Source organism: Canis lupus, chromosome 27 (genome assembly GCF_011100685.1).
Source record: "Canis lupus familiaris isolate Mischka breed German Shepherd chromosome 27, alternate assembly UU_Cfam_GSD_1.0, whole genome shotgun sequence".
NCBI classification, from domain to species: domain Eukaryota; kingdom Metazoa; phylum Chordata; class Mammalia; order Carnivora; family Canidae; genus Canis; species Canis lupus.
In genome coordinates this window covers 38571775-38596157 of record NC_049248.1, presented here as the reverse complement: position 1 = coordinate 38596157, position 24383 = coordinate 38571775, and the positions used below count along the sequence as shown (strand labels likewise).

General features: G+C 39.9%; 3 long non-coding RNA genes across 7 annotated transcripts in view; 2 read left to right on the top strand and 1 right to left on the bottom strand.

Annotated features, from left to right (window-relative positions):
- Positions 1-24383, top strand: part of LOC102154451 — a 94504-nt gene that overhangs the window by 11745 nt on the left and 58376 nt on the right. The window contains exon 2 of the long non-coding RNA XR_005380083.1: positions 17736-17867. This is a non-coding gene — a long non-coding RNA (uncharacterized LOC102154451). The remainder of the gene's footprint in view (positions 1-17735; positions 17868-24383) is intronic.
- Positions 1-24383, bottom strand: part of LOC106557921 — an 80201-nt gene that overhangs the window by 34471 nt on the left and 21347 nt on the right. For 3 of the 5 annotated variants that reach the window (XR_005380079.1, XR_005380076.1, XR_005380080.1), the window contains exons 3-7: positions 15931-15982; positions 9890-9956; positions 7809-7880; positions 6672-6762; positions 5945-6071 (exon numbers count right to left, since the gene is read on the bottom strand). This is a non-coding gene — a long non-coding RNA (uncharacterized LOC106557921). The remainder of the gene's footprint in view (positions 1-5944; positions 6072-6671; positions 6763-7808; positions 7881-9889; positions 9957-15930; positions 15983-24383) is intronic. The other 2 variants (XR_005380077.1, XR_005380078.1) reach the window with 2 other exon arrangements.
- On the top strand, positions 18737-19791 carry LOC119877650. The gene is made up of 2 exons (XR_005380085.1): positions 18737-18822; positions 19336-19791. It is a non-coding gene; the product is annotated as an uncharacterized LOC119877650 (long non-coding RNA).

The window sequence follows — 24383 nt, the reverse complement described above, 5'->3', positions numbered from 1 at the left end:
CTGGAGTTTTATAAGAGGAAGACACTCTACTTAACTCTTCAACCCACCATCAAGATGACAGACATAGGCCAAAACAGCATAATGAAAGGCTCCAAAGTCACTCAAATAATTGGGCTACAAATCCCCAAACGGCCCTGAAACAATAATAGCCTCTCTGAATTTCCACCAAGCTGCGGTGTTAATGTAAACCCCAGGATGACAACTCAGTGTGGTAGTTCCTGAAGTACAAAAAACAAGGCCACTCCCCAGAGGGATTAATGATTGCAAAGAGAACGCACATGCCCTAGGCCAGAGCAGGTCAACTCCAGTACACAGGAGCCCACTGCTGCAGCAATGGGTCAGCAGCCCCAAGAAAGCTTGCTTTCAGATCTTTTTGAGATCTATCCAACCAAATTGAAAAAAATAACTTAGTCTTAAGCTTTTTTATAGGTCCCACAAATGGAAGGGCAGCCCCGGTGGCTCAGCGGTTTAGCGCCGCCTTCAGCCCAGGGTGTGATCCTGGAGATCCAGGATCAAGTCCTGCGTCGGGCTCCCTGCATGGAGCCTGCTTCTCCTTCTGCCTGTGTCTCTGCCCCTCTCTCTCTCTCTCTCTGTGTGTTTCTCATGAATAAATAAATAAAATCTAAAAACAAAACAAATGGAAGCCAGCTTTTTAAGTATAAGATAATGGCTCAAGTAGGGACAGCTCTGACTTAAGCAAAATCACCATGAACCACCCTATTCTATACAGCATCTTCACTGCCCTTATCACTATGAGAAATCACCTTGTTCTTTTATTCATTTGTTCTTTTCTTGTCACCCACACTCTAGAACTGTGCTATCCAGTACCATAGCCACTAGCCAAATGTGGCTTTGCACATTTAAATTTTTTTAATTATATAAGATTTTAAAATTCAATTCATCAGTTGTCCTAGCCACATCACACAGGTTTAAGAACTACATGTGGCTAGTGGCTAACATTAGACAGCAAAGATCTAGAACATTTCCATCACTGTGGAAAATTCTTTTTTTTTTTAAGATTTTATTTATTTATTCATGAGAGACACAGAGAGAGAGGCAGAGACACAGGCAGAGGGAGAAGCAGGCTCCAAGCAGGAAGCCCGATGTAGGACTTGATCCCAGGACCCCAGGATCATGCCCTGAGTCAAAGGCAGATGCTCAACTGCTGAGCCACCCAGGCGTCCCACTGTGGAAAATTCTAATGGACAAGTTCAGCTCTGGAAAAAAAAGTTTCATGCAGAACCTAGAAGAATGTTTTTCAAACCACAGGCCGTGTTTCATTCATGAACTGAGATGTTCAGTGGATTATAACCAGTATTAGTGAAATAGAAGATAACAAAACATATCACATTAAACACAGAGTGAGAATTCCTTAGGAGAATTTGTTTATATGTATGTATGTCCTAGTTGGTATTATAAATTGTATTTTTTATCATATATCATAGTTATTAAAAAAAAAGCTTCTGTGTAGTATCTGTATAGTATGGGCTGAAGATGTTTGTCGAATCAATCAATAAATGAAATGTTTTATAGAGTTTATTTGATTTAATTTACTCCCGACTACACCCCTGTGAGGTAGGAATTATTATGCTTTTTTAAAGAAGAGGAAACTAAGGTTATGGGAGTTAAGTGACCTGCCCAGATGACCAAACTTAAAAGGGATGGAATTAAGAGTCAAATGTGAATCTCATAGACTGGAGATACTATGATCTTAAGAATGGGTCCATTGCTTTTAAAGCGCTGGATGTGGCTGGCTCTCCTACAATGGGACAAGATGAGGAACTTGGGGAGAACTGAGAGAAAATCCGGCACCGGGAAATGGGCAAAGGAGGAAGAGTCTTGAAGACCACTGAGCAGCCAGGGATAGCCTCGAGAAGGAAGATATGTCAGAAAGGAGGGAATGGTAAATGACAGAGTGGCCCAAATTTGAGGGGAAAAAAAGACTAGAAAATTTCAGTAATTTTAGCATTAAGGAAGTCACTGCTGACTTTGGCAAGGGTCAATTCAGTGAGGTTATAAGTTCAGAACCTACCACTGAAGGCTGAAGGGCAAGTGGCAGGTGACTGTAGACAACTTCCAGAAGCTTCAGCTGTGAGTGGGAGGAGATAGGTGCAGTCAAAGCAGAGTCTCTGCTTATTTATTTACTTTCAAAATAGGATCTTCTGAGCAATTCCATATTGATGTGAATGGAGAGGCTGATATAAAGAGCAAGGGTGAGGAAAGGAACAGACTTCCGGAGCAGACAAGAGGTGATGAAACCCAGGGGAGAGATGGACAGAGAGCTCCTCCCAGCTGACAAGGAAGAAGGGAGGAAAGGGACTCACTGGAAGCAGGACATTGCAGGGGCTCCTCTCCAGTGGTCTCTTCTTCCTCTGGGAAGCAGAAGGAGCCTCTTCGTGTTTTGAATGGAGAGCAGAAAAGATGTGGAAAAGGCGTTTTTGGAAAATAAACAACAAGGCTTTATCTACTTTCCAACGTACACAAATCCTCAAAAACCCTGTTCACAGTTGTCCTAAATCAGAAAGCCAGAACTTCCCTCCATCACAGCACAATAAAGAGTAGAAATACAAAATGTTGACAGAAGCACGCTCTGACCAGGTGAAAATGAAAGACAGAGCTGCCAGCAGCAAGCAGGACCAGAGGGCAGCATGGAGGGCCCCGGGGAAAGCTGGAGCCTGTGAACTTTTAGCGACACCAGTCAGCAAACTTCCTGGAAATGCCTGGACAATCTCTTAATCTAATTGAGCCATTTAACACATCAGACCTTTAGTAGTAAGAACCTGACCTCATCTCTCCTGTGAACACTAAAAGCCTAAAGAAACAAACATCTAGCTAAGAGCAGAAGAAAAATGTAATAAATGTAGTCATTTCTGCAGGACATAAGAGGCCCTCAGGTACATAAAAATGAAAATTAAAGTTGGACTTTTTTTGTATCCAACTAAGAGTACCGTATGTGTTCACTGAAAGTTACCAATCCTGCGCTCAGAGGTGCATAGGATGATGCTACTATTACAGAGTTTATTTGAAGTTAGATATACTTAAGCCCTTCATATGCTAAAAATTCAGTTCAGTCTACCTCCTGAGTAGGAAAAAAAACAGTTCTTCCCTACTGTGTGTTTCTCTCCTGTCTATCTATCTCCTTTACTACCCACATGACACACTTCACTTCTGGTCACCAAATGTGTGGGAGGTTTTATCCACATCAAGGGCATGTTCTCCATTGCCAGCTGGGTGCCCTACAATTTAACTCAATTCTGGCGAGATCTGCCAGGAGGTAGCATCAGATCCCACAATATAAGGACGCAGTCTCACTAGATTGTCTCTCACTTCAGATGACACTCATAAGTCCATGTTGTCACCACCTGTGCTTCTGATCGATTGACTATAAATGTGAGGTTCCCACAACCCCCTCTTCGGGTTCAATTAATTCTCTAGAGTGACTCACAGAACTCAGGAAAACAGTTTACTTATGTTTACTTGTTTATTACAAAGGGAGATGATAAAGCCTACAGATGAACGTCCAGATGAAAGAGATGTATAAGGCCAAGTATGTGGGAAAGGCACTGAGCTTCCATGTCCTCTCTGGGCACACCGTTCCCCCTGAACCTGTACCTGTTCCCCAACAATTAGGACAAGAGATGCTCCTAGCACTCGTCTCACTTAGGAAATTACAAAGGTTTTAGAAGCTCTGTACCAGGAATGAGGGCAGAGACCAATATATTTTTTTTCTGTTATTTTACACCTTCCAAAACCTGTTCAGAGTTGTCCTAAATCAGACTTTTAAAACCTCCTCCATCACACTGTAGTGATATAATAGGAATACAAAATATTGAAAGTAATTCCATTCCCAATGGCAACAACAGCCCTTGTTTCTCTTTATCTAAAATGTTTGTCTTCTCTACTTACACTGCCACCCTCATAACCTCTCACTCCAGCTCCCTCTGCTCCAGTGAGTCAATATTCTCTTCTTCCCATAAAAGTCAACATTCCTTCCAGAGCCCTCCCATGTCTTGATTGCAAACACACCGGCAATGGGATGGCACACTACCTTATGCTCTTCAGAGCCCAGTGTAGCTCCACAAGGCAGGGTCACATCTTCTCCCCCGCTGCAGCCATACTCTACCTAGCTTAGGGATGCCCAAAATATAAAACTCAGAAAGTATGCAAAAGGCCCCCACAACTCTCTTGGAGAGAAAATTGGATTCCTATCTCACACCAGACACCTACAAAAAATTCCAGATAGATCAAGATTTAAATGAAAAAGTAAACCATAAAAGAATGAGGAGGGGAAAGGTTGGAGAATATTTTAATAACTGCAAGGTGAATAAGGCCTTTTTAAATTTTGCCATAAAACCGAGAAGCTACAAAAGCAATGATTGATGGACTCAACTCCATAAAATTTTTTAAATTTCTGCATATTTCAGAATACCATGAGCAAGATCAAAAGAAATTTTACTTTGTATCACAGACTAAGAACTAATTTTGCCCATGAATAAAGAGCTCGTACAAATCATTTGGAAGAAATAGTTTAAAAATGCACAATACATTCAAAATAAAAGAGATGTAAACTGAAATTACAATGAGAGACCAGCATTCAACAATCAGACTTGCAAAGACCAAAATATTTGAGAATATTATGTTGGCAATAATTTACAGAAACAGGTACAATGCTGCATCGCTGGAGGGAATATAAATTATCATAACCTCTTGGAAGGCAATTTGGCAATAATCACTAAAATTGAAAGTACATGTGTTACTCGAACCAGCAGTTGATTCATGGATATTTATCCATAAATATATTCCCACAGGTGAAAATTCACTTTTTTATGCAATAACAAAAAATTGGAAGTAACCGAAATGTCCTTCCATACAACATTGAGATAATCAGTCTGAACTGCCTGAATTGTCATGCATTGCGATGCGTAGATCTCCAAGATATAGCTAAGAGGAAAATGATACAGTTGAGAAGACTATATAAAATATGTCACTATCTGTATGAAAAGAGAATATATATACACACATATACTTATCATCTGTATGAAAAAATATGAACAAATGTTTGTATATGTTTATAAATATGTAACAGACGTCTGGAAATATATGAGAAACTGGGAACAGTAATTGGGAATTAGATGGCTGGAAAATAAGAGAAGGAAGGAGATTTTCTATTCAATACACTTTATGTGGACATTTTGAATCTCAAATACATGCTAACCAATGTCCAGCAAACTAACAAGGATACCACCAACTTATATAAACATAAAACTCGCTTAACACTCCATAAAACTATAGGAAGTCTGATAAGGGATCAGCTGACATCATCTCTGAAAGAACAGAGCCCAGAATAGGGAACCCTGAGGTTCTTCTCTAAATAGGAATTATGCCTGAACATTACAGCTTAGCATTCCTGTGGGCACAAAAACACACATGTGCAGTGGTCAGTAGCTTCACTGGTGGGCAGAACAGAACAATTCAAGTAGCTGATGTATGAGCCAAGGAAGCTTCCTTGCTCAGTCACCATTACATGACTCTGGCTTAGTTCCAATCTTAATTGAAGGTTAATTTTTTTAGTACTTTATACCAAGATAATCGCAAAAATTAAAACAATCAGAGAAAAGAAAAATCACCAAATTGTCCTGACTTGATCAGAAGGAGCATTTCTTCTGGCTCCACACCAGGAAGAGCCAAGATGGCCTCTGAGTTAAGTTTGAGTCTGATTAAAACTTCCTTCCCAAGACTGTACTTAGGTTGCTTTGTGGACTGCTTGTCATCAAAGAAATCTGGCACATTATGTAGAAGAGAAAGATTAATGTGATTCCCAAGTAAACCCAACAGTGAAATTCAACCACAGTTACTCAAGTTGATAAATGATTTGGAGTACTGGTACACTGTTGTAAAACACAATTGACTTTTTATAAAACAGGGAAGCAATTTCTTCTCTTACATTTTCTCCTCCAGCATTTCTGAGCAGTTACATTAGGAAGTGGCTGTTTCCCCTGGCAGCTGGGCTCCATATCTTCACCACTAGAGAAGCAATTTCCAGTGCTCCAAACATCTGGAGAGCTGGCTCACTTAAAAAAAAAAAAAAAAAAAAAAGAACTTCTATTTCATTAAACTCTAGTGTTAATCATTGCCAGAAAGGCAAGAGTAGAATGCAGGTAAATTGAGCCTCAATCCAAACTTTGCAGTACCTTGGACTCTAGGTCTTATGAACAATGAGGCTAATGAATCCAGCACCCAGCACACATGTGAGTGTCAGGAGCTTTCCAATTCCTTTATAATTCTAATAATTTATCTTACTGTGCTACCAAGGTATGACGCTTCTTCTCTGTTTCCTTGTCAATAATAATAATAATAAATAATGTCTTGTCTACCTGTATTAGGGTTGGGGTAAAATTCAGTTTACTGTGCCTAGCACCATATCATCTCTGGGAGGACTAGCTCATAAAATAAATACCTTTTTACATTGTAGGCAAAAATGAGAAAGTAAAATTATAGTTTTACCTATCACAAAATTTTATTGCATAAAAGATATCTATTCAACTATACTCACAAATCCATATGTAGTAATTTTTTTCTAATTTGCTTATACATTTCTACTCTTTTCTAACACAAACAGAAGAAAAAATTATCTCTGGATACTTCCCAAAGTGGATGCATTTTTTTCTTACCTGGGCGTATAGCCAATAAAGATTAAACTGGGGAAGGAATTGATATGACCTTGGGTAAGCATGTTAACCCTTCAGGATCCAGTTGCCTCTTCTGTAAAATAAGAAAACTGGATAAATAAGTACTTCTCAAGCCACAGTGTGTTTTGGAATTGCCTGGGGAACAGGCATCTTGGTCACTAGAGTAGGGTCTCTGCATCTGTCTTTTGTTTTTTTTAATGGGCTCCCCAAGAGACTCTTCTGATACATGTCAAAGTTAGAGAATCTCTAAATCCAATAATCTCTGAAGTCATTTCCTGCTCTAACAATCATTAATCTTTTTTTAAACATATCTTCCCTGTGTATACTGATAATCTCATAAAAATGCAAAACTGCAATCATAGCATGCTGTAGGGACATTTTCTTCTATTTTCCTTCTTTTGTGGGGCTTCCCCTTCTGCTGTTCATCCCTTTCTGCCCACAGCTTTCATTCTCCTTCCACAGGACCCTAGCTGAATACTCTATCAGTGATAAAGCACGCAGAGTCCTGCTGGTCCCTTCTTATGGAATTGGATGCGGAATCCCAAGCCTCAGATGTATCTTTCTTAATCTAACTGAAAATTCTGTCTCCTCTCATTCCATCTCCCTTGCCACCATCCAAATAACCCCATCTAAACAGCAATTGCTCCTGTGCAATCACAACTGGTTGCCTCTGTCTCCAGGGCCTACCTCGGTGTTTGACAGGCACTTGGTATTGTTTGTTGACTGACTAACCGGCTTTGAAAGAAGAAAATTTCAGGAAATTTGCTATGATTGCTTTGTGAGTCTTCATGAGTCATTGTCATTACTGAATAGTTGAATGTAAAACTACCCAAGATAAATGAAGGTTGCAAAGGATCCAGAAAGCCAGAACCCACAGTCTCCCATGAGCCCCATCTCTCTCAACTCACAGGCAAAAGAGACTCTGAAAATGGACTTATGTGTATATAAAAATAAGAAGAAATAATGGCTCCCTTCAAAATGGTTAGAGTCCTTCAAAAGATCATACCCAAACCTAAATAAATACTGTGTGAAATCTCATAAAAGGTTTTTATGCTCAGTTTCATTTTATTATACTTTGTTAAATGCTTACATTGGGCAAGAAATTAATAAATACCTTACCGATGGATGGAAATCTTCATGAGACTGAAATTCAATTAGTTTCCTTTGGCAAAACGTTTCCTTTGCAAATCTCTATGGATAAGAAATTGAGGTGTATGATTTGCTATCCCATGTTCTGCACAATGCATTGGAGCTCCCTCACCATATTTTATTTTGTGTCCACCCAAACCACCTTGAGGTATGGGCAGGCACAAGAGTGGACATGACATCGCATTGCCCATCTCTGAAGTGCCAGGAAGGACTGTGCCAAAACCATCAGGGAAATGGACTGCACCGCCTACCTTGGCAACACAAACCTGTGTATAATAGCCCTCCTAGTCAGGTCACTCTTCTGGTGCTGTTAACATCTATTACAAATTGAATTAAGAATTCAGCGAAAGAGCCAAAGATCAAAAGAGTATGGCTCATGACACTCTCTCAAATCCTGAGGGAAAAAAATCAACATAGAGCCCAAACATTGACCTGTTTTTGAGAACACTTGCAACGGTGTTATGCATACTGGATAGCTCTCACAGAAAAGACTTTGGTGCTCAGAACTCTCAAGCAAAGCTTCTGGTACAGCCTTGCAATAAACATTAATCTGTTGAGTCAAGATTGGGACATAATACAGAGTCCATTAGGACCACACTTTCATATTACATCCTTCCCATGTCTATGAGTCACAGAGACCATGTGCAAGCATGGAATGAGAAAAATCAGAGGAAGTGGACAGGAAGGTTCCTCTGGTGAATTATATCAATTTCTGCTCCTGTTCATAAGACTCTTCATAGATAATAGCAAACAGAGTTCATTTCTTTCTTCCAGGTGTACAATGACCTGCATAGTTCTCAGAACCTAATGTAAAAGGGTGTTTGTATTCACTCTCCACACCCTTAAGAGGGACAGAGCTTAGTGAGAAGTGTGAATCTTGGAATGTAAATATGTCTGAAATGTTTAATATGGCTAATCCACACTGTTTAGACAAATTTTCCACAGAGTAGTTCCGTTAATGTAGAAGTGTGAACTGGGTCTGAGGTGAAGCAAGGAAGTCAAGCAGTTACTATATGTGAGATCTAGACAGTTAGATTCTATTTTTACTAGCCTCCATATCTGGAGAAATGTATCTAATTATGTCCACCAATTTTTTAAGTTCCATAAGAGACCTCAATATCTGGAACTACAACAAATATATACTAATTCTTATTTTTTTAATTCTTATTTTTATTAAAATAAATGTTATCTATAATATACTACTAACATACATTTACATGCATAGTCTCCAGCTCTTCTATCAAATCACCCTTCATCCTATTGCTCGAACCCAAAACTTAGTCCCTGTGGTTCCTTGCTTTCCCTCGATCCCACACCCAACCCACCATTAGCTCTCACACATATATCTTGATTCTTTCTACCTCTCCCAGTTCTCTGGGCACCACTCTAGTCTGAGCCAAAAATCATCTCTCCCGCGTCCAGCCCTGCTCCCATTCCCTCCCATTCACAGATGAGCAACCCTGAGAACACTCCCTAATAAATTCCTACATGCTGGTAGTTTTCTGCATCAGTTTCCCAGGATCCCAGTGTACAACAGTGTCATATTCTGGACATGTCTTGAAGGTAAAACCAACAAATTTGCTGCTGAATGTGATGAAGGGCATGAAAGAAAGGGAAGAGGCAATAGGAACCCCAAGATTGGTATCTTAAGCAACTGGAAGAACCAAGTTGCCATTTACTGTTATGGGTAACTACAGAAAGAACATGTTAGGAATAGCAATGAAACTCAGTTTGGTACTGTTCCTATGTGATGCCTATGAGGCACTCAAAGGGAGTTTCAATAACCACTTGGACTTACAAGCCTGGATCTCAAGGGAGAAGTCAGGGCAGAAAGAGAAATGTGGCAATTGTTAGCATGTGGGTGGTAAAGGCTTACAACTGGATAAGAATACCTTTCGATCAAAAATATATATTCATCATAATTTTGGCTAGCCTTCCCAAAGTAGACTTTCTACATTAGTATGACAGTATTTCACTTTTGAAATTTGAGACTTACTTTGTCACTGATTAGCTATTCTATCTTAAATAAATCATTTAATTAACTTATTGACCTCTTGGTTTATCCATCTGACATGCAGAGATAAATAATAATTATAAACTCCAACTTCAGGGGTGGATCTGAGGATCAAATGAGAAGATAAGAAGGCATTTAGAAGAGTTAAAACATTATCCTAATGAGACATTTTATTTCTATTAGTTTTTTTTTTTCAAAAATATAGTTTCTTTGTTAGTAGGAATAAAAGTGAGACAAGAATTAAATTAAACATCCATTAAATTTCATGTAAGGGAAATAACAAAAGAATCATCCAAAGGGAAATACAAAAGTAAGTGAAACAGCATTAACAAAAATGGAAATAAACACACTGGAAAACATTGAAATTCTAGAACAGCTAAAACTCAATTTTTTAATAAGTTAAAAATACAAAAACATTTTGCAAATTAATAAAAAACAAAAGATGAGCTTACATATGTCAAATGAATAAAACATAAAAGATTTTTGAATAAAGTGATTATCAAAAGTATGTTAATTGACTTAAAAGCTCCATTCAGATGATAATTTTTCATCTTAAAAAGAACATGAAAACAAATTTATTTCTCCTGGAAATTAATTGGAGTTCCTTTGTGCCTGAACAAGATATCATTATGTGTTGTCATTTTTGTTTCACATCACTTTTTAAAATGAGAAATGGAATTCTAATCGTCTAGAAATATTTTTAAATTTTTTTAATGGGAAAATATCACCAGACTAACTTAAAATATAAGGCAGTCCCATACTTCTGATAACCCTTTTCAACTATGCTGTGTAGGTGCACCTCATCCCTCTCCACCCACTGCAGTGTTGCTGGGGTGAGGCTCTGCACAGAAAGGGTTGACTTGGAAGATGTCCAAGTCCTTTTCCCGTGGAGAATAAGGCTCTGGAAATTGAGCAAGCAGAGGGCTTGGGTACAAATATTTTATGTTCTTAACTTTAAGATATAATTAGAGATGACTGAGGCCCTTTCATTCTGGAATAATGCACTATCTTTGCCATGACAAGTCAAGAAGGATAAGAATTCTGATCATCTTGGCAACAGCCCTTCAGAAAGGTAGAAGTCTCTTTGGTGGAAATCTTCAGATGTCTTTTTCCTAACAGCATCTATTTCTCCTGAACTTGCCTCTCAAACTTGGTGTACCCTCTTTGGGACCAGTCCTCTTCTTCCTCCTCTTACACACTGGTCTCCTTCTCTCAGGACTGTACTCAGCTCCTATGTATTACTTTCCTTTGCTACCTGCTGATGGAGGCTCTGTCCTAATTCTACCCCACCTAAACAAGACAGGGTAGTCAGCTCAGGCTACCATAAACACCATACACTGGGTAGCTTAATCAGTAGACCAAGATCAGGGTGCCAGCATGGTCAGTGTCTGGTGAGACCTCTCTTCCTGGCTCGCCAGCAGCTGCCATCTTGCCTCGTAAGATCATCTTACGTGATCTATTCTTTGTGCCTGGGAAGGGAGAGGCAGGGCACTCTGGTGTCTATTCTCATGAGGACCCTAATCCTATCCTATCAGGGCCTGTATGACCTCATTTCTTCTTAACACCTCCTTCTAGGCCCTTCTCCAAATACAGTTTCACCTTGGGAGTTAGGGCTTCAGCATATGAATTAGGCAAGGGGTGTGGGGGTGGGGGGCAGGTAGGAGAGGCACAATTCAGTCTATAACAGACTAGGAGAAAATTCTAAAACTAATCTCAGAAACAGTGTTTTGAGATTTCATTTAATCCGATATAAATTTACCTTTACTTTCTGTTCTTTCATCCATCTGCACGGTCTTCCTCTCTTCCTCACTAACACAGGATGGGGATATACAAGATTCTCTTCTCAGAATGTAGTAGTATTTTAAAAATAGAATTACTTTAAATTCAGAGAAAGATACCAAACTATGAACAGCAATTACTTCCCAGGTGGAACTGGTGGAAAAAGGTTTGTATGAGGGTTGGGAGCATAATCTTGTTGTTTCCTAGTCTATATGATTGATGCGTTTTTTTAGATTATGACAAGAGACATGCATTCCTTTACAACTGAAAAGAAAAATAAAATATAAATATGGAAAAAAATTCATTGAATCAGAAAAGCAAAATTTAAAGATATTTGCTGTGAATGTTAAGGCTACAGGAAAAAAAAAAAAAACAAAAACAGTTGCCTGCTTTTTTAGCATATTATTTAAGCAACTCTGACCCAGACTTCTGAATTTTCCTACTTGTCATCCATCCCCCTTTTTTTTTTTTTTTAAGATTTTATTTATTTATTCATGAGAGATACAGAGAGAGAACAGCAGAGGCAGGCTCCATGCAGGGAGCCCGATGTGGGACTCGATCTCAGGACTCCAGGATCATGCCCTGAGCAAAAGCCAGACTCTCAACCGCTGAGCCACCCAGGCATCCCACTCTTTTATGTTCTTTGCATGATTTTAAAGCTGGAAATAGATTCCTTAAGAATTTTAATAAACAAAAAGCTGGAAATTTTTTAAAAGAGCTTGCCTTATTTTTTTTTCATTTTATCTCCTGTTTCCTTCTGCATTCTTTTAAAGAATCCAATCTAAATCTACATCCTTAGGTGCACCTGGCTGGCTTAGTCTGTAGAGCATGTGATTCTTGGTCTTAGGGTTTGAGTCCCATATTGGGTGTAGAGATTACTTAAAAATAAAATCTAAAAAAATAAATTAAAAATAAACCTGCATCTTTTTTAGAGATGGTAAGACATAAAATCACCACTTTTTTTAAAGAATACCTGTTTAAAATAACATTTTAGATCTTGTAGTTACTTTACATTATTCTAAGTCATGTAAGGATGACATGGAAATGACCTAAGGGGAAAAAATGAGCTAAGGAAGATGGATGGGTTGGTAAACAGTTCATCTGGCTCATCCATGAAACGCCAGTCAAGTGACCCTAGTTTCATCACGTGGTAACTCATTTTTTCTAGCTGGGCAACAGTCAATTTCCATAATGTGTGACGTGGGAACTGTGAAGATTCAGGAAAACTTGTCTTCAGTAGAGTATATACTTGAAAAACTATGGCTGCTCAAGAGAGCCCAACACATAACAGGTATTCAAGAAGTATTCAGTAAATGAATCAAATTGGTAAAATTATTGATAACCTAACAGATATATGATATCTCTAGAAATTAAATTTCTAAAAATTGCAACAGTTCAAAGACACTAATTCAAAAAGCTATAATTATTCTGATTTATTCTTTTTTCACTGGATTCAAGAAGGATTGGGAGGATGAAAACTAATTCCGATGATTTGAGGGGAAGAAAAAGAAACAGGAACATCTGACTAGGCTACTAGTACTAGTTCCAATAGCTACTTTTTTAATTGAATCACAGGTTGGAAGTTGTTTAAATGACTTAATTTCTTTGAGTGGTCCACAGTTAGTGGACAAAGTGTGCCCTCTCCTCAGAATGAAATAGTTTGCTCTTACCCCATCAACTGAGCCTCCTTTCTCCCCGGTATTTTTAGACTGCACAGGAAACACTCCACCGTAAGGAGGTTGCAATGTGACTGACCTTTTACCTGGAATGATACCAGCAGCACTGGCATGTGCCACCAGTGATGTGAGAACAGAGCTGACGAGAACTCTTCGCTAGACAATTGAACAGCTTCTTTTCATTTGACCTGATGTCTATCCCTTCAGTTTTGCAATGTCCTATAACTACACCAGACATCACTGATTTTAAAACAGGGCATACCGTACTTTATAATCTACTCTTTTTTTTAACAAATCATAAGAATGGATCATTATTTTTGACTGAAGATCCAAACGAATTAATGAAATGGCAGTCTAGCACAACTATCTTCAGCATGTACAGCTAGACCATTCTCTGCAGCCATCCAAGACTTCCCTGTGTGAGGGATCTGGTTACTATCTCATTAGGATAGCCTGAGTAAATGTCTATATCATTCCAATGTCTGCTCACATAACATAAAGCAATTGACCAGAATTCTGGTCACTAAGATTTAATAGTGCAGCGTAATTATCCTTTGAATGTCTTTCACACTCAGCCACGAAATAACTGTTGGATAACTTTGGGCCCAATTTATAGAAAATCTTATATGATACTTGCTTCCTTCATACTTGTAAACCAAAGAAGATGATAGCATCTTCCTTTCCTCTTATTTAATTATATGAATCAGAATCAGGTTTTTAATTCACACCAGGTAATAAGCATACAATAGTACCTACACTCATTTTGCATATATTAACTGAAAACACAAATTTATTCTATTACCCTAAAATTCTCCTGGCAGGATTCTGGAGGTAGTAATCACCAAGTCTTGCTGAGGACACCCCCCAAGTTGCTCATCTCCCTTGCCAGTGGCACCACTCTAATAGCCTGAGCTGCTACCATCACATGCCTACATTACTGCAACTGCCCACTGACTATCCTTCCTCTTACCTCCTCTAATGCATTCTCTGTTCCACCAGAGAGAACTTCCTAAACTCTGATAATGAGTCTGGAGTCTGATAATGCCTCTCCCAAATAAAACCCTTTGATAGATGCTCACTGCTCTAAAATAGAATGTTGGATCATGAAGATGGTCTAAAAATAATTGGACCCCTATACCCTGCCAGCCTTACTCCTCACCCTATTGTCAAACCATGGAGTATTCTCACTTTCAGGAGCATTCACTAAAGAAAATGTATGTTCAGGAAGCATCTAGCTTTTTTAATAATAGAGAGGTGGCTACTTTTATATTATTATACAGAAAAAGTCATCCTTATCAATCCCTAGCCAATATAATAGCTATAATTTGTTGAGTTTTTAATATGTGTCAGACATAGATATGTACTTCACATACACAAATCCTCATCTAATTCTCCTAATAAACCTTTGAGATAGGTAACATAGCATCTCCATTTTACAGATGAGATACCTAAGTGCTAGGACTGCGGATTCGTTCACTCAGTTTTCATTCATTCTCATTGGAATTTTACAAAGACAAAAACGACATCTCCCAGATATCCTTGAAGCTAGGGCTCTGGAAGTAAATTGGGTCCCAAAAGGTGGTTACACACAAGTAAGACATGGAGATATAGAAGGTAGAACTGAGGCAGACACTCCTTTCCTATCCCTTCTTGACTATTTCTGTGGGCAAGGAAATGACACCTCCTTGGCACCAGGCTACAGGGCCCATCCCATAGCCACGCTGGTGTTCGAAACTGTGGTGATGGCAGCAGGTTCTTGGTCCTGGCCTAGTTCCACTGCTGATCTCAGAGGTAGGAGCCCCCCCGGTGGGCCAGTTATGTCAAGTTTTAGAGCCATTCCTGGACAACTTTGGGACAACCTAGAATCTGCTTCTTCAACCCTTCTAATGCTTTCATAATGCCTCGTCCTCTGTGTTAAATCCCTTCCTGTTTAGAATACTTAAAGCTGTTGCTTTTTCTTGTATCGAACCTGACAGTGTGCAAAAACCTAAGTGTTAAGCTGCTGAAACAGAGACTCCTCAAAAATAGAGTGGTTTAGGGGCGCCTGAGTGGCTTGGTGGTTGAGCTTCTGCCTTCAGCTCAGGGCATGATCCTGGGGTCCTAGGATCGAGTCCCACATTGGGCTACCTTCAAGGAGCCTGTTTCTCCCTCTGCCTATGTCTCTGCCTCTCTCTCTCTCTCTGTATCTCTCATGAATAAATAAATAAAATCTTAAAAAAAAATAGAGTGGTTTAAATAAAACCAAAGTTTCCTTCCACATAACAGTTCAGAAGTGGGTGATATCACACAGGCTGGCTGGCTCTCTTGTCATCAATATGCAGCTTATCTCTAGGGCCCAGAGAAGCTTCTGTTTTTATATTATTTCTCAGCCAATAGGAAAGCCAGGAGATGGAGAGAGAGCAAATACCCAATGATTTTCAACCACATAAAAACTCTCTTTCACAAGCCATTGGCTAGAAATGAGTCACAATCAATACCTAATCACAAAGAAGGGTGAAGGAATATAGTTACTAGGTAGATAACTGTGTACCCTGCTAATACTTGGGGAGGGAAGGGGTGGGTGGTGGTGAAGATATCCTCTTAGAAAAAGAGAGAAAGAAAAACGGTTATCAGGGTAACTTACCAGTCTCTGCCATGTTTACCACTGCTCAGTATCCGTGCACACATTCTTCTTCCTGCGGATAGACCACATTCACCCCCACCCTGAAGTAAGATTCCAATCTATTGGCTTCCTTGTGAAAGTAACAAGAGCCAAAGATCTCTCCGGTCACAGCTCTTGAGCCAAGTCTCCTCTTTGATTTACTGGCCTTTAGGCTCAGCCTTTTCCTCTTTTTTTCAACTTAATGTTGGCTACCTTTGGTGAAAGCCATCTGAAACTGTTGGGAAGGCAATGTCTTTAATTCAATCTTTGCTCTGGGCTGACTTCCATTGTCTGGCCAAGCAGAACACTTAACAGAAAGCTCATGAGAAAGACCTTCATCATCAAATTTACCTGCAGCTATTTGGGGATGCAGACAGATTTTTCCAACCTTGTGTGGCCCAAACTTCTAAGTTCTGAGTCACATTAGATTACAAACCATAAATGAGAAAGTCTCTATTATCAGAGCTCTACTCCTTTCTGTCTCTGCTTACTGATTAATGCTTGCACAACTTCCCTTTCCTCTTATAATACACTATAAACAGAAGTGAGAGCTAGCCAACATAACCTATGTTCTGAGCTCTTCTCCTTGAGTTAAAGGTCATTAGGAGCATGGCTCATCTTCTAGATATAAGCCAGGTTATAGTAGGTGACTACTTTAGCAAACAATATGCCACAGAATAACAAGTGTTACTGATTTTCCTAGCTAAAATATTGTGCCAGTGTCACGTTTTGCCTGTCACTATTCAAAGCCACAAACTTTAGGTTTTTGTTATGGTAACACCAATTTCTGGTACCAATTTTTATATTAATTAGGGTACATGCTAAGGTCTTTTTTTAAAAAAAAAAAAGATCCCCTCAAATACAATGTCTTCATAACACAGAAGTTTGTTTCTCTCTCACCTAACAGTGCAGAGGCAAGCAGGAAGACTCTGCTACCAATATGTGACTTTCCTCTCTGGGCTCCTTTTTTTTAGCTGTCCTATTATCATTTCCCAGCCAGAGTAAATGTTTTTTAAAAGTAATATCCAGAAGGTGCTACATCACTTCGGATGACACCCCACTGGCAAGAATTTAGTTTTGCAGCTACAAAGGATGCTATGAAATACCATGTCTTGCTAAGTATCTGTGTGCCTTGCTAATACTCAGGAATCCCATTACCAAGACAAGCAGAGGAAAAGGGGCCCTGGAAGATTCTCAGCAGTCTCTGCCACCATGGGGACTAGAGTTACAATTGTTTGATTCCAAGATACCAAAGGCAAAACTACTTCCAAAACCGCCTTCCAATATTTTTAAGGAATGTTACGGCTCTTAACGCTACTCTTTCCTTTGATGATACATACTCTCCAGAATAAGAAAGTTATGATGCTTTGTTTCTCATCTTGTTTTCACTGGCTTAATCTTTCATTTATAGATTTATTCTAGCAGCCATCATTTATTGAATCCCTACCATGTGCCAGACATTCAGTTAGACGGTAGGAATACACAGATAACTAAGAATCATCTGAGATCCATCCTTACTTAAGAGCTGCTATTTACTTGGATTACTTAGAAAATTCATACAACCACAAAAATTTGTTTAGAAGTAATGAATTCAAGGGAAACACACAAGAGAGAGTTTTATTTTTCACTTTCCTCAATTTTGTACTACTTACATCAATTGGCCTAACTAAAATTATAATTTAGTGTAAAATGAATCACTTAAGGTACAGAAATCTTGGCAATAAGGACAAGATTCAACTCCATTACACCTACACACTCTTACTAATCAACTGCTATGTTGATACCAGCTTTCCATCATGACAATGAAGCTGCAGTACACAGAAGACTTTCTCCACTAAAGGCCCCCAATTTGGAATCCTACTTCTTATGGATCAAAGCCAACACCAAAATATTCCCCAAAAGAAGCCAGACACAAATGAGTATGTACTGTTCTATTCCATTTATACTTGAAATATAAAAACAGGGGGGAAAAAAACAAATGTATGCTGTTAGAAGTGAGGATAGAAGTAGTACTTGGTGGAGGAATACAGGATGCTTCTGGAATGCTGATAATGTCCTATTTCTGTATCAGAGCGCTGATTACACAGGTGTGTTCAGTTTATAAATTCCATTTGACAATTTACTGAAAATTCTGGTAAATCACTGTTCCTATTATTTAGAAGGATCTGGAGAAACCTATGGGGTACTAAGTATGGTGCCAGTCACTGTGAAGGTTTTCAACAACATAAGGTATATGTGCCTTTCTGTTTCCCATAAAACTGAGGCAGGTGTCATGTGAAAGAAAATATGGGGAATCAGGAACTCTAGCATTGTGTATCCATGTGTAAGTCCAAGCTGATACTCACCCCTTTCAGCCTCTTTTTTGAGCTACACCTGAACTCTAAGGCTCTTCGCTCTATAAATCTGTCTTGATCAGTCATTGTTGCCATTTTTCTCTTTTGATCTAAAGCAGCTTTTTTTTTTTTTTTTTTTTTTTGGCATTCAAATCATCAAATTAGGTAGACACTGAAAAAAAAATATTATACCATGACAAATCTGCATAGCTCTTTACCGAAGGCAGGACACCCAGGCTGAAAAACCCTGGGACAGGGTACTCCCTGACCCAATGCATGGCCTGTCATTTTTCTGGATCTGTTTTGTCATTTGTAAGTCAAAGGAGCTGGATCGGATGATCCTCCAAAATCCTTCTGGATCAACGTTCCATTTCTGAGTTAAATTGTTCAAACCTAAGAAGTAGCAGAACCATAAACTCTGGGTTTATGGCTCAAGCCCAGTTTTCTTTCTACAGATATGGATGTAAAAAAGCAACTTTAAGTCAGATTTTAAAATTCTTGTTGCCCAGAATGTGCTGGATGCTGACATCAACCATGCGAGGTAAATACATCATACTTGCTTTTCAGATGAGGAAACTGCCCATCAGGTGGGCAGCTGACTTGCCCCAGTATGTGTGCCTGACCAGTGCCAGAGGCAGAATGGAAAGCCTCGCCCTGCAGATTTCAGGGCCTTTCTCTCCCAAAACAGGCTTGCAATATGCCCCCAAATCAACAAATAAGCTAAAAATAAATCCAGTCCCAAAGCAAAAATAGTCCTTCTTTTTCAAGTTTCCTCCAGTTAAGAAAGAAAAACCAGAATTGGGAGTTTTGTTTATAAGAACAAAATATCATGTAATTTATTAAAATGGTAAAACTATGTACAGCTGTGTAAGGTCTCACAATGGCTTCAAAGCCCCAGCATGTTTTCCTATTTGATATACATGTCTTTTTACTGCAGTTTACATTTTCTCTGGGAAGATATAAATTCTTTGGGGGTATAAAAGGCATTTTAAGCACAGAGTCAAAGATCATCAAGGGTTTTCTTTTTCTTTCTTTCTTTTTTTTTAATTTTCAGGCAGACCACTCAACCTGCTATGACACCCCTACCGGGTGTCATGCACAACAAGAGCCTGTCCTCATGGAAACAATTCTAGGACACACAGGAGGCATTGTGAACAACACTCTTAGCAAACTTAGAAATATTTTTAATTGTTGTTTCAAGCTGGCTGATGATTGTTTTAGAACAAGTCTCCCATCATAGCCTGGAACTTAATCTGCAGAATTCCTTAAAAGACACTGAGACCAGCAGACAGTAATATATCATATGCCCAACAAAGACTAAAAAAAAAAAAAAAAAATGTCCTGGACGTTGTCATAACTCTCCAAGAGTTGTTAGAGTTCACTTAAGTTCTTCTAAAAATATGACAGGTTAAACTTCCCCAGCTTGCTTCCTTTAGATGGACCATCAATAAATAGACAAATAACAGTTGTTACAAAGTAGCTTTGAGAAAAAAAAATGTACAATATTTAATCAGTCCTTGTTCTGTGATTTATCTGTGCTGAATCTCCCATTCAATTTTTATCTCCAAATTCTATTCTAAACTGAACCCTGAGGTTTGGGGCTAACACTACATATAATAGGAGGAGTTTCTAAATCAGGTGTCATGAACCTGCCTACTTGTTTTTTTCTGTAGTTGTAAAATGCATGAACATGTTCCCATTAAAGCTGTGTTCTCATGTATCCCTCACCCCCACCCCCCTGGCATGGTGACCTTATGGAGTGCGAGGAGAACACCTCTTAGAAACTGCTTACGTCCCATAGCACTTTCTAGTGTTCCATGTATCATTTGTGAAACATATTTTTAGAATCTATCATGCCAGAGGCCAGGAGTTACAAACATAGCACAGCACGTTGGACACAGCCCTGTCTCCACAGAAGTGACTGCCAAAAGGGATATGGCCAGGACCCCTGGGGTGCCCACTGCGAGGGAAGTGGAGGGTCCTGAGGAAGCTCGCTGGAGGCCAGTAGAGGCTTCTTAGGAGAAATTGTGACTGGGCTGAGACTTGAAGGGCAAGTAAGAATTCACCAAGTGTAGAAGGGACATGAGGGGAGGGGTGCAATGTGTGGGAGGGCCAAGATCTGGAGAAATAGGATACCTCTGACAGAGCCCTGAATGCCCCGTCTGAAGGCGTGCAGCAGCCATTTGCAGGTGACAGTCTACGACACTGATGAAGTGGATAATGAATGTTTTGAGGCACATGGTGCTGAATGAAGACCCTGCATGCAGGGCCCCAGTCAGGGTCCCACCACCGAGGAATGCTCCTCCACGATCAGGACCCTGAATTGTACTCAGTACCCATATCTCTTATCAGCATGTGCAGTTCGCACCTTTATTTGGGGCCCCAGAGAGCACAGGGACAGGGGAAGCTCTACTGCCCACTCGTCTACAAGCTTACACTTGGGGAACGCGCACCACGTGGTGGGGCGTCCAATGTGTGTTGTGACTAGTAACAGCAAACTCTGAGTCAGGCACTGTCCTAAGCCTTTGTCATATGCTCGTGAATTTTTTTTCTTTTAATTCTTCCAAACTCTCCCTGAGGTAGTACACACTATTATCCCTATTCTACAGATAAAGAAACTGAAGCACAGGGAGGCAGAATAACTTGTCCAAGGTCACACAGCTAGCTGCTGTGTGGAGTAGCATTTGAACCCGGCCAGCCCAGCTCCAGCCTGAGCAGTTGGGCCCTGGGCCCTATGCTTCTCCACTTCAGCACAAGGATGAGCACACCAAGCCTCTCTTCCCTCCAGGCTTCCAGAATTTTTCATTTCTGCTGGGGAAGGTGGACACAGACACCAGCCTAGGGTTCCAGAAACACCAATCACACAAATGTAACCCAAAAAACAAAGTTCAGGAGGCATAGTCCATAACATGCATACAAAACAGCATATATGGGCCACAAATGGCTGCCACTAACTTGGGGTGCCTCCCAAGTACCTGGCATTTCGTTTAAATTACCTCATTGCCTTCTCATAACAACTATGCAAGGAAGATAACATCTGTTCATCTGATGTAAGAGGAAAGTCAGGCTAAGGTAAGTTGTGTCGCCAGGTCCCGCTGAGGAAGCTGAGGTTCTTCTCCTGCTCACTGTGGCCTCCTTAAACGGTGCTTTATCCTTACTCCTGAGAGTCGGAATCGATTTCAGGTAACCTCTCTTTGTTGTAGGGAGTAAGGGGAAGTACTTCAGCTCAAGCAGTTGCCAGATTCACTTCCCAAATTCTACATCGTGCTTACAGCTTCCTGATTACTTAGAGAAAAACCTCTAGCTGCAGACCACTCCATCTGAGGCTGCCAGGAGCCCTGCCCAGAGCACCATAAGGTAGAAAGGCATCACCTTGGAGTTCCAGATCCTACCGGGCCAGGGGAGAAGGGGTTTCAAGAGGATCACAAAGCAAAAGGTGGGGCGGGGGGGAGAAGAAGGGGAGGGCAGAGGAAGGAAAGGAGAAGGATGGATCACATCCACCCAGACAGCACAGCACAGTTAAAGTTTTAATCCTTCCAACAAGATCTTCCTTCAACAGCAACAGGTGCCTAACCTATGCTGGTCAATCCAACCTCTGCTTTGGTAGCCAGGTATTCCAGGAAAGAAAACTAGGAAGCAAGGGTTTATATCTAATGTCTCAGGAGAGGAAGATACATTTTAACCCTTAAGAACATTGCATCAAAGGAAAAGGAAAAGACGAAAATTATACCTTTGTTCTTAAGCATATATTACAGTTTTATAATAACAGCTTCCTTTCCTCCTTCCTCCAATCCCCCAGCCATGTGGACTAGTACAGTCACGTAACCTGAAGATCAGTTTATATTAGTTTTTAACTTCTTTTGGAGAATAGAAAAGGGTCAAGGTATCAGACTTTCCAATGAGAAGAAAAGAGAAAAGAACATAGAGGCAAAGAAAACCAACCAAGCATTTGGGCATCGAGAGTAGCAATGATTCAAATTAGAGTATAACAAAGGAGGGGGTGTGCAGCTGAGTCAAAAACATAGTGATGTGTGTGATAAACAAAGGGAAGCGAATCTTGCCCCTTCTGGCCCGTGAGTGCAGACAGTGTGCACGGAGCCTAGTGGCAGCCTGCTTTCCCCTGGGGCTGTTTGGGGGATTAGGTAAATATAAACATCTTCAAATAACCCAAGATGTAAGAAATTGAAAGCATAACAAACTGGAGTAGTCATCAGATGATATATTTAGGAGAGCTTATTTTGCAAGCTAGAATTACAGAACAGCAAGATGTGGTCAATTAAAAGTATTTAAGGGTGAGTTTTTATGACTGGAAGGGAGTCGTGATCTCCGACAAAGAACAAGAAGAGACCACCATTCTCCGAAGATCAGGCAATAATTTTAACAAGCTGGCTCATTCAACCATTGCCCCAACAGCCAGTTTCTACATCAAGACTAGTTCAAGATTTCAACAAGAGGAAGTGGTTTACAAAAGAATTACCAAGAACTCAGAAGTATTTAATAAGGAAAAAAAAAAAAAAAACCTGCTATACAAGGAAAAGCTTTCTCTGTATACCATTTAGGGTACACATGTTTTTCAAATTGGGGGGTGGTGCTAGTAAGAGGTAGGACCTTAAAAAGCAGATGCTACCATAAAATCACTACATTCACCAATCCTGTGCAGCCTTGAGGCATGGTCAGGCCCCTCACCTCCCTGGAGCCTCATAATTAGCTACTTAGGTAGAACGAGAAATATGCTCACTTCGCACAGGAGGAAACGGAGGCTCAGGAAGGTTAGATATATTGATATAGTCACACAGCTAATAAATGCAGGACTGAGATAATCCAAATTCTTTTTTCCAAAGCCCATGCTTCCCCCCCATCGGGGCCATTTGTATCTCAAAAAATAAATTCTGAGATCAAGGATGTTAAAAAATTGAAAGGATTTCAACTTCTTTGACTTGCAGTTCAAACCTGTGTTCTAGGGGTTCCTGGGTAGCACAGTCTGTTGAGTGGCTGGCTCAGGTGGTGATCTCAGGATCCTGATCTCAGGTTGGAGGATGGAGCCCCGCTTGAGGCTTTGCACCCAGTGTGGAGTCAGCTAGGGTTTCTAACTCCCTCTGCCCCATCCCCCAACACTGCCTCTCCCTCTCTCTCTCTCTCTCTCTCTCTCTCTCTCATAAATCTTTAAAAAACAAAAACAAAAAAAATGTCTCCCAAGTTGCCTTGACTTAGTTATCATAGCTCTTCTCACCTCTTCTGATGCACTTTCTCACTTCTTTGCCGCTCAAAATGACCCCATTACCTACAAGGAGCTTTCCTGAAGACTGCAAACAGCGTCTCCCTTCTGGTTCTAAAGCAATGGTTACCTCACTTTCCCCAGCTGTCAGGTTTTGCTAGGTAACCTTTGGCCTGTATAGGATTTGCCTTACCCATAAAACTGTATGCTTGGGGGTAGAAGAGTCATACATGGGTTCCCTTTTGTGAGCCACCTGCCTTACCCCCTACAGCACCCACCACTGTACCTGACACACAGGAGATGCTCACTAACTACAAACTGAATTGCAAAGAATCACTCGTTCTCTCAGCATTCTATTCTTGCATGATAAATTGCTTCTTGGCATCATGTAATTTGGGCATTACAATAACTTGTATGATATATTGTGGGAAATTTATCAATTTCATAAATATGTTTCAGTTGCATGAGATTCAGGTTGCTGACTTTGTTTTAGTCAAAAAATTTATCTTAATTTCATCTGCCTCCATCATAGGGAAGAGTGGAAAAACAGTGATAGAAAATAATAAGAGTAATAATAATAATAGCTTATATTTATTAAGTGTTTATCATGCCAGACACATGCTAAATTATTTATATTTATTATTTCATTTAACCCTCATAGTCCCTCTCCTGAATTTATAGATGAGGAAATGGAGGCAAAGGAGAGAGCAACAACTTACAGGTCACACAGTTTGTAAATGGCAGATTCAAATCCCGCCCTGGAAGCCACATTTTAAATCAGTCGCTTGTTGCAGTTATAGAAACAATTACTCTGTAGTCTTTTCTAATGGTTCTTGAGATGTAATCACCTTACAGGACTTCTCTATTTAATTTGCACAGAAACACTT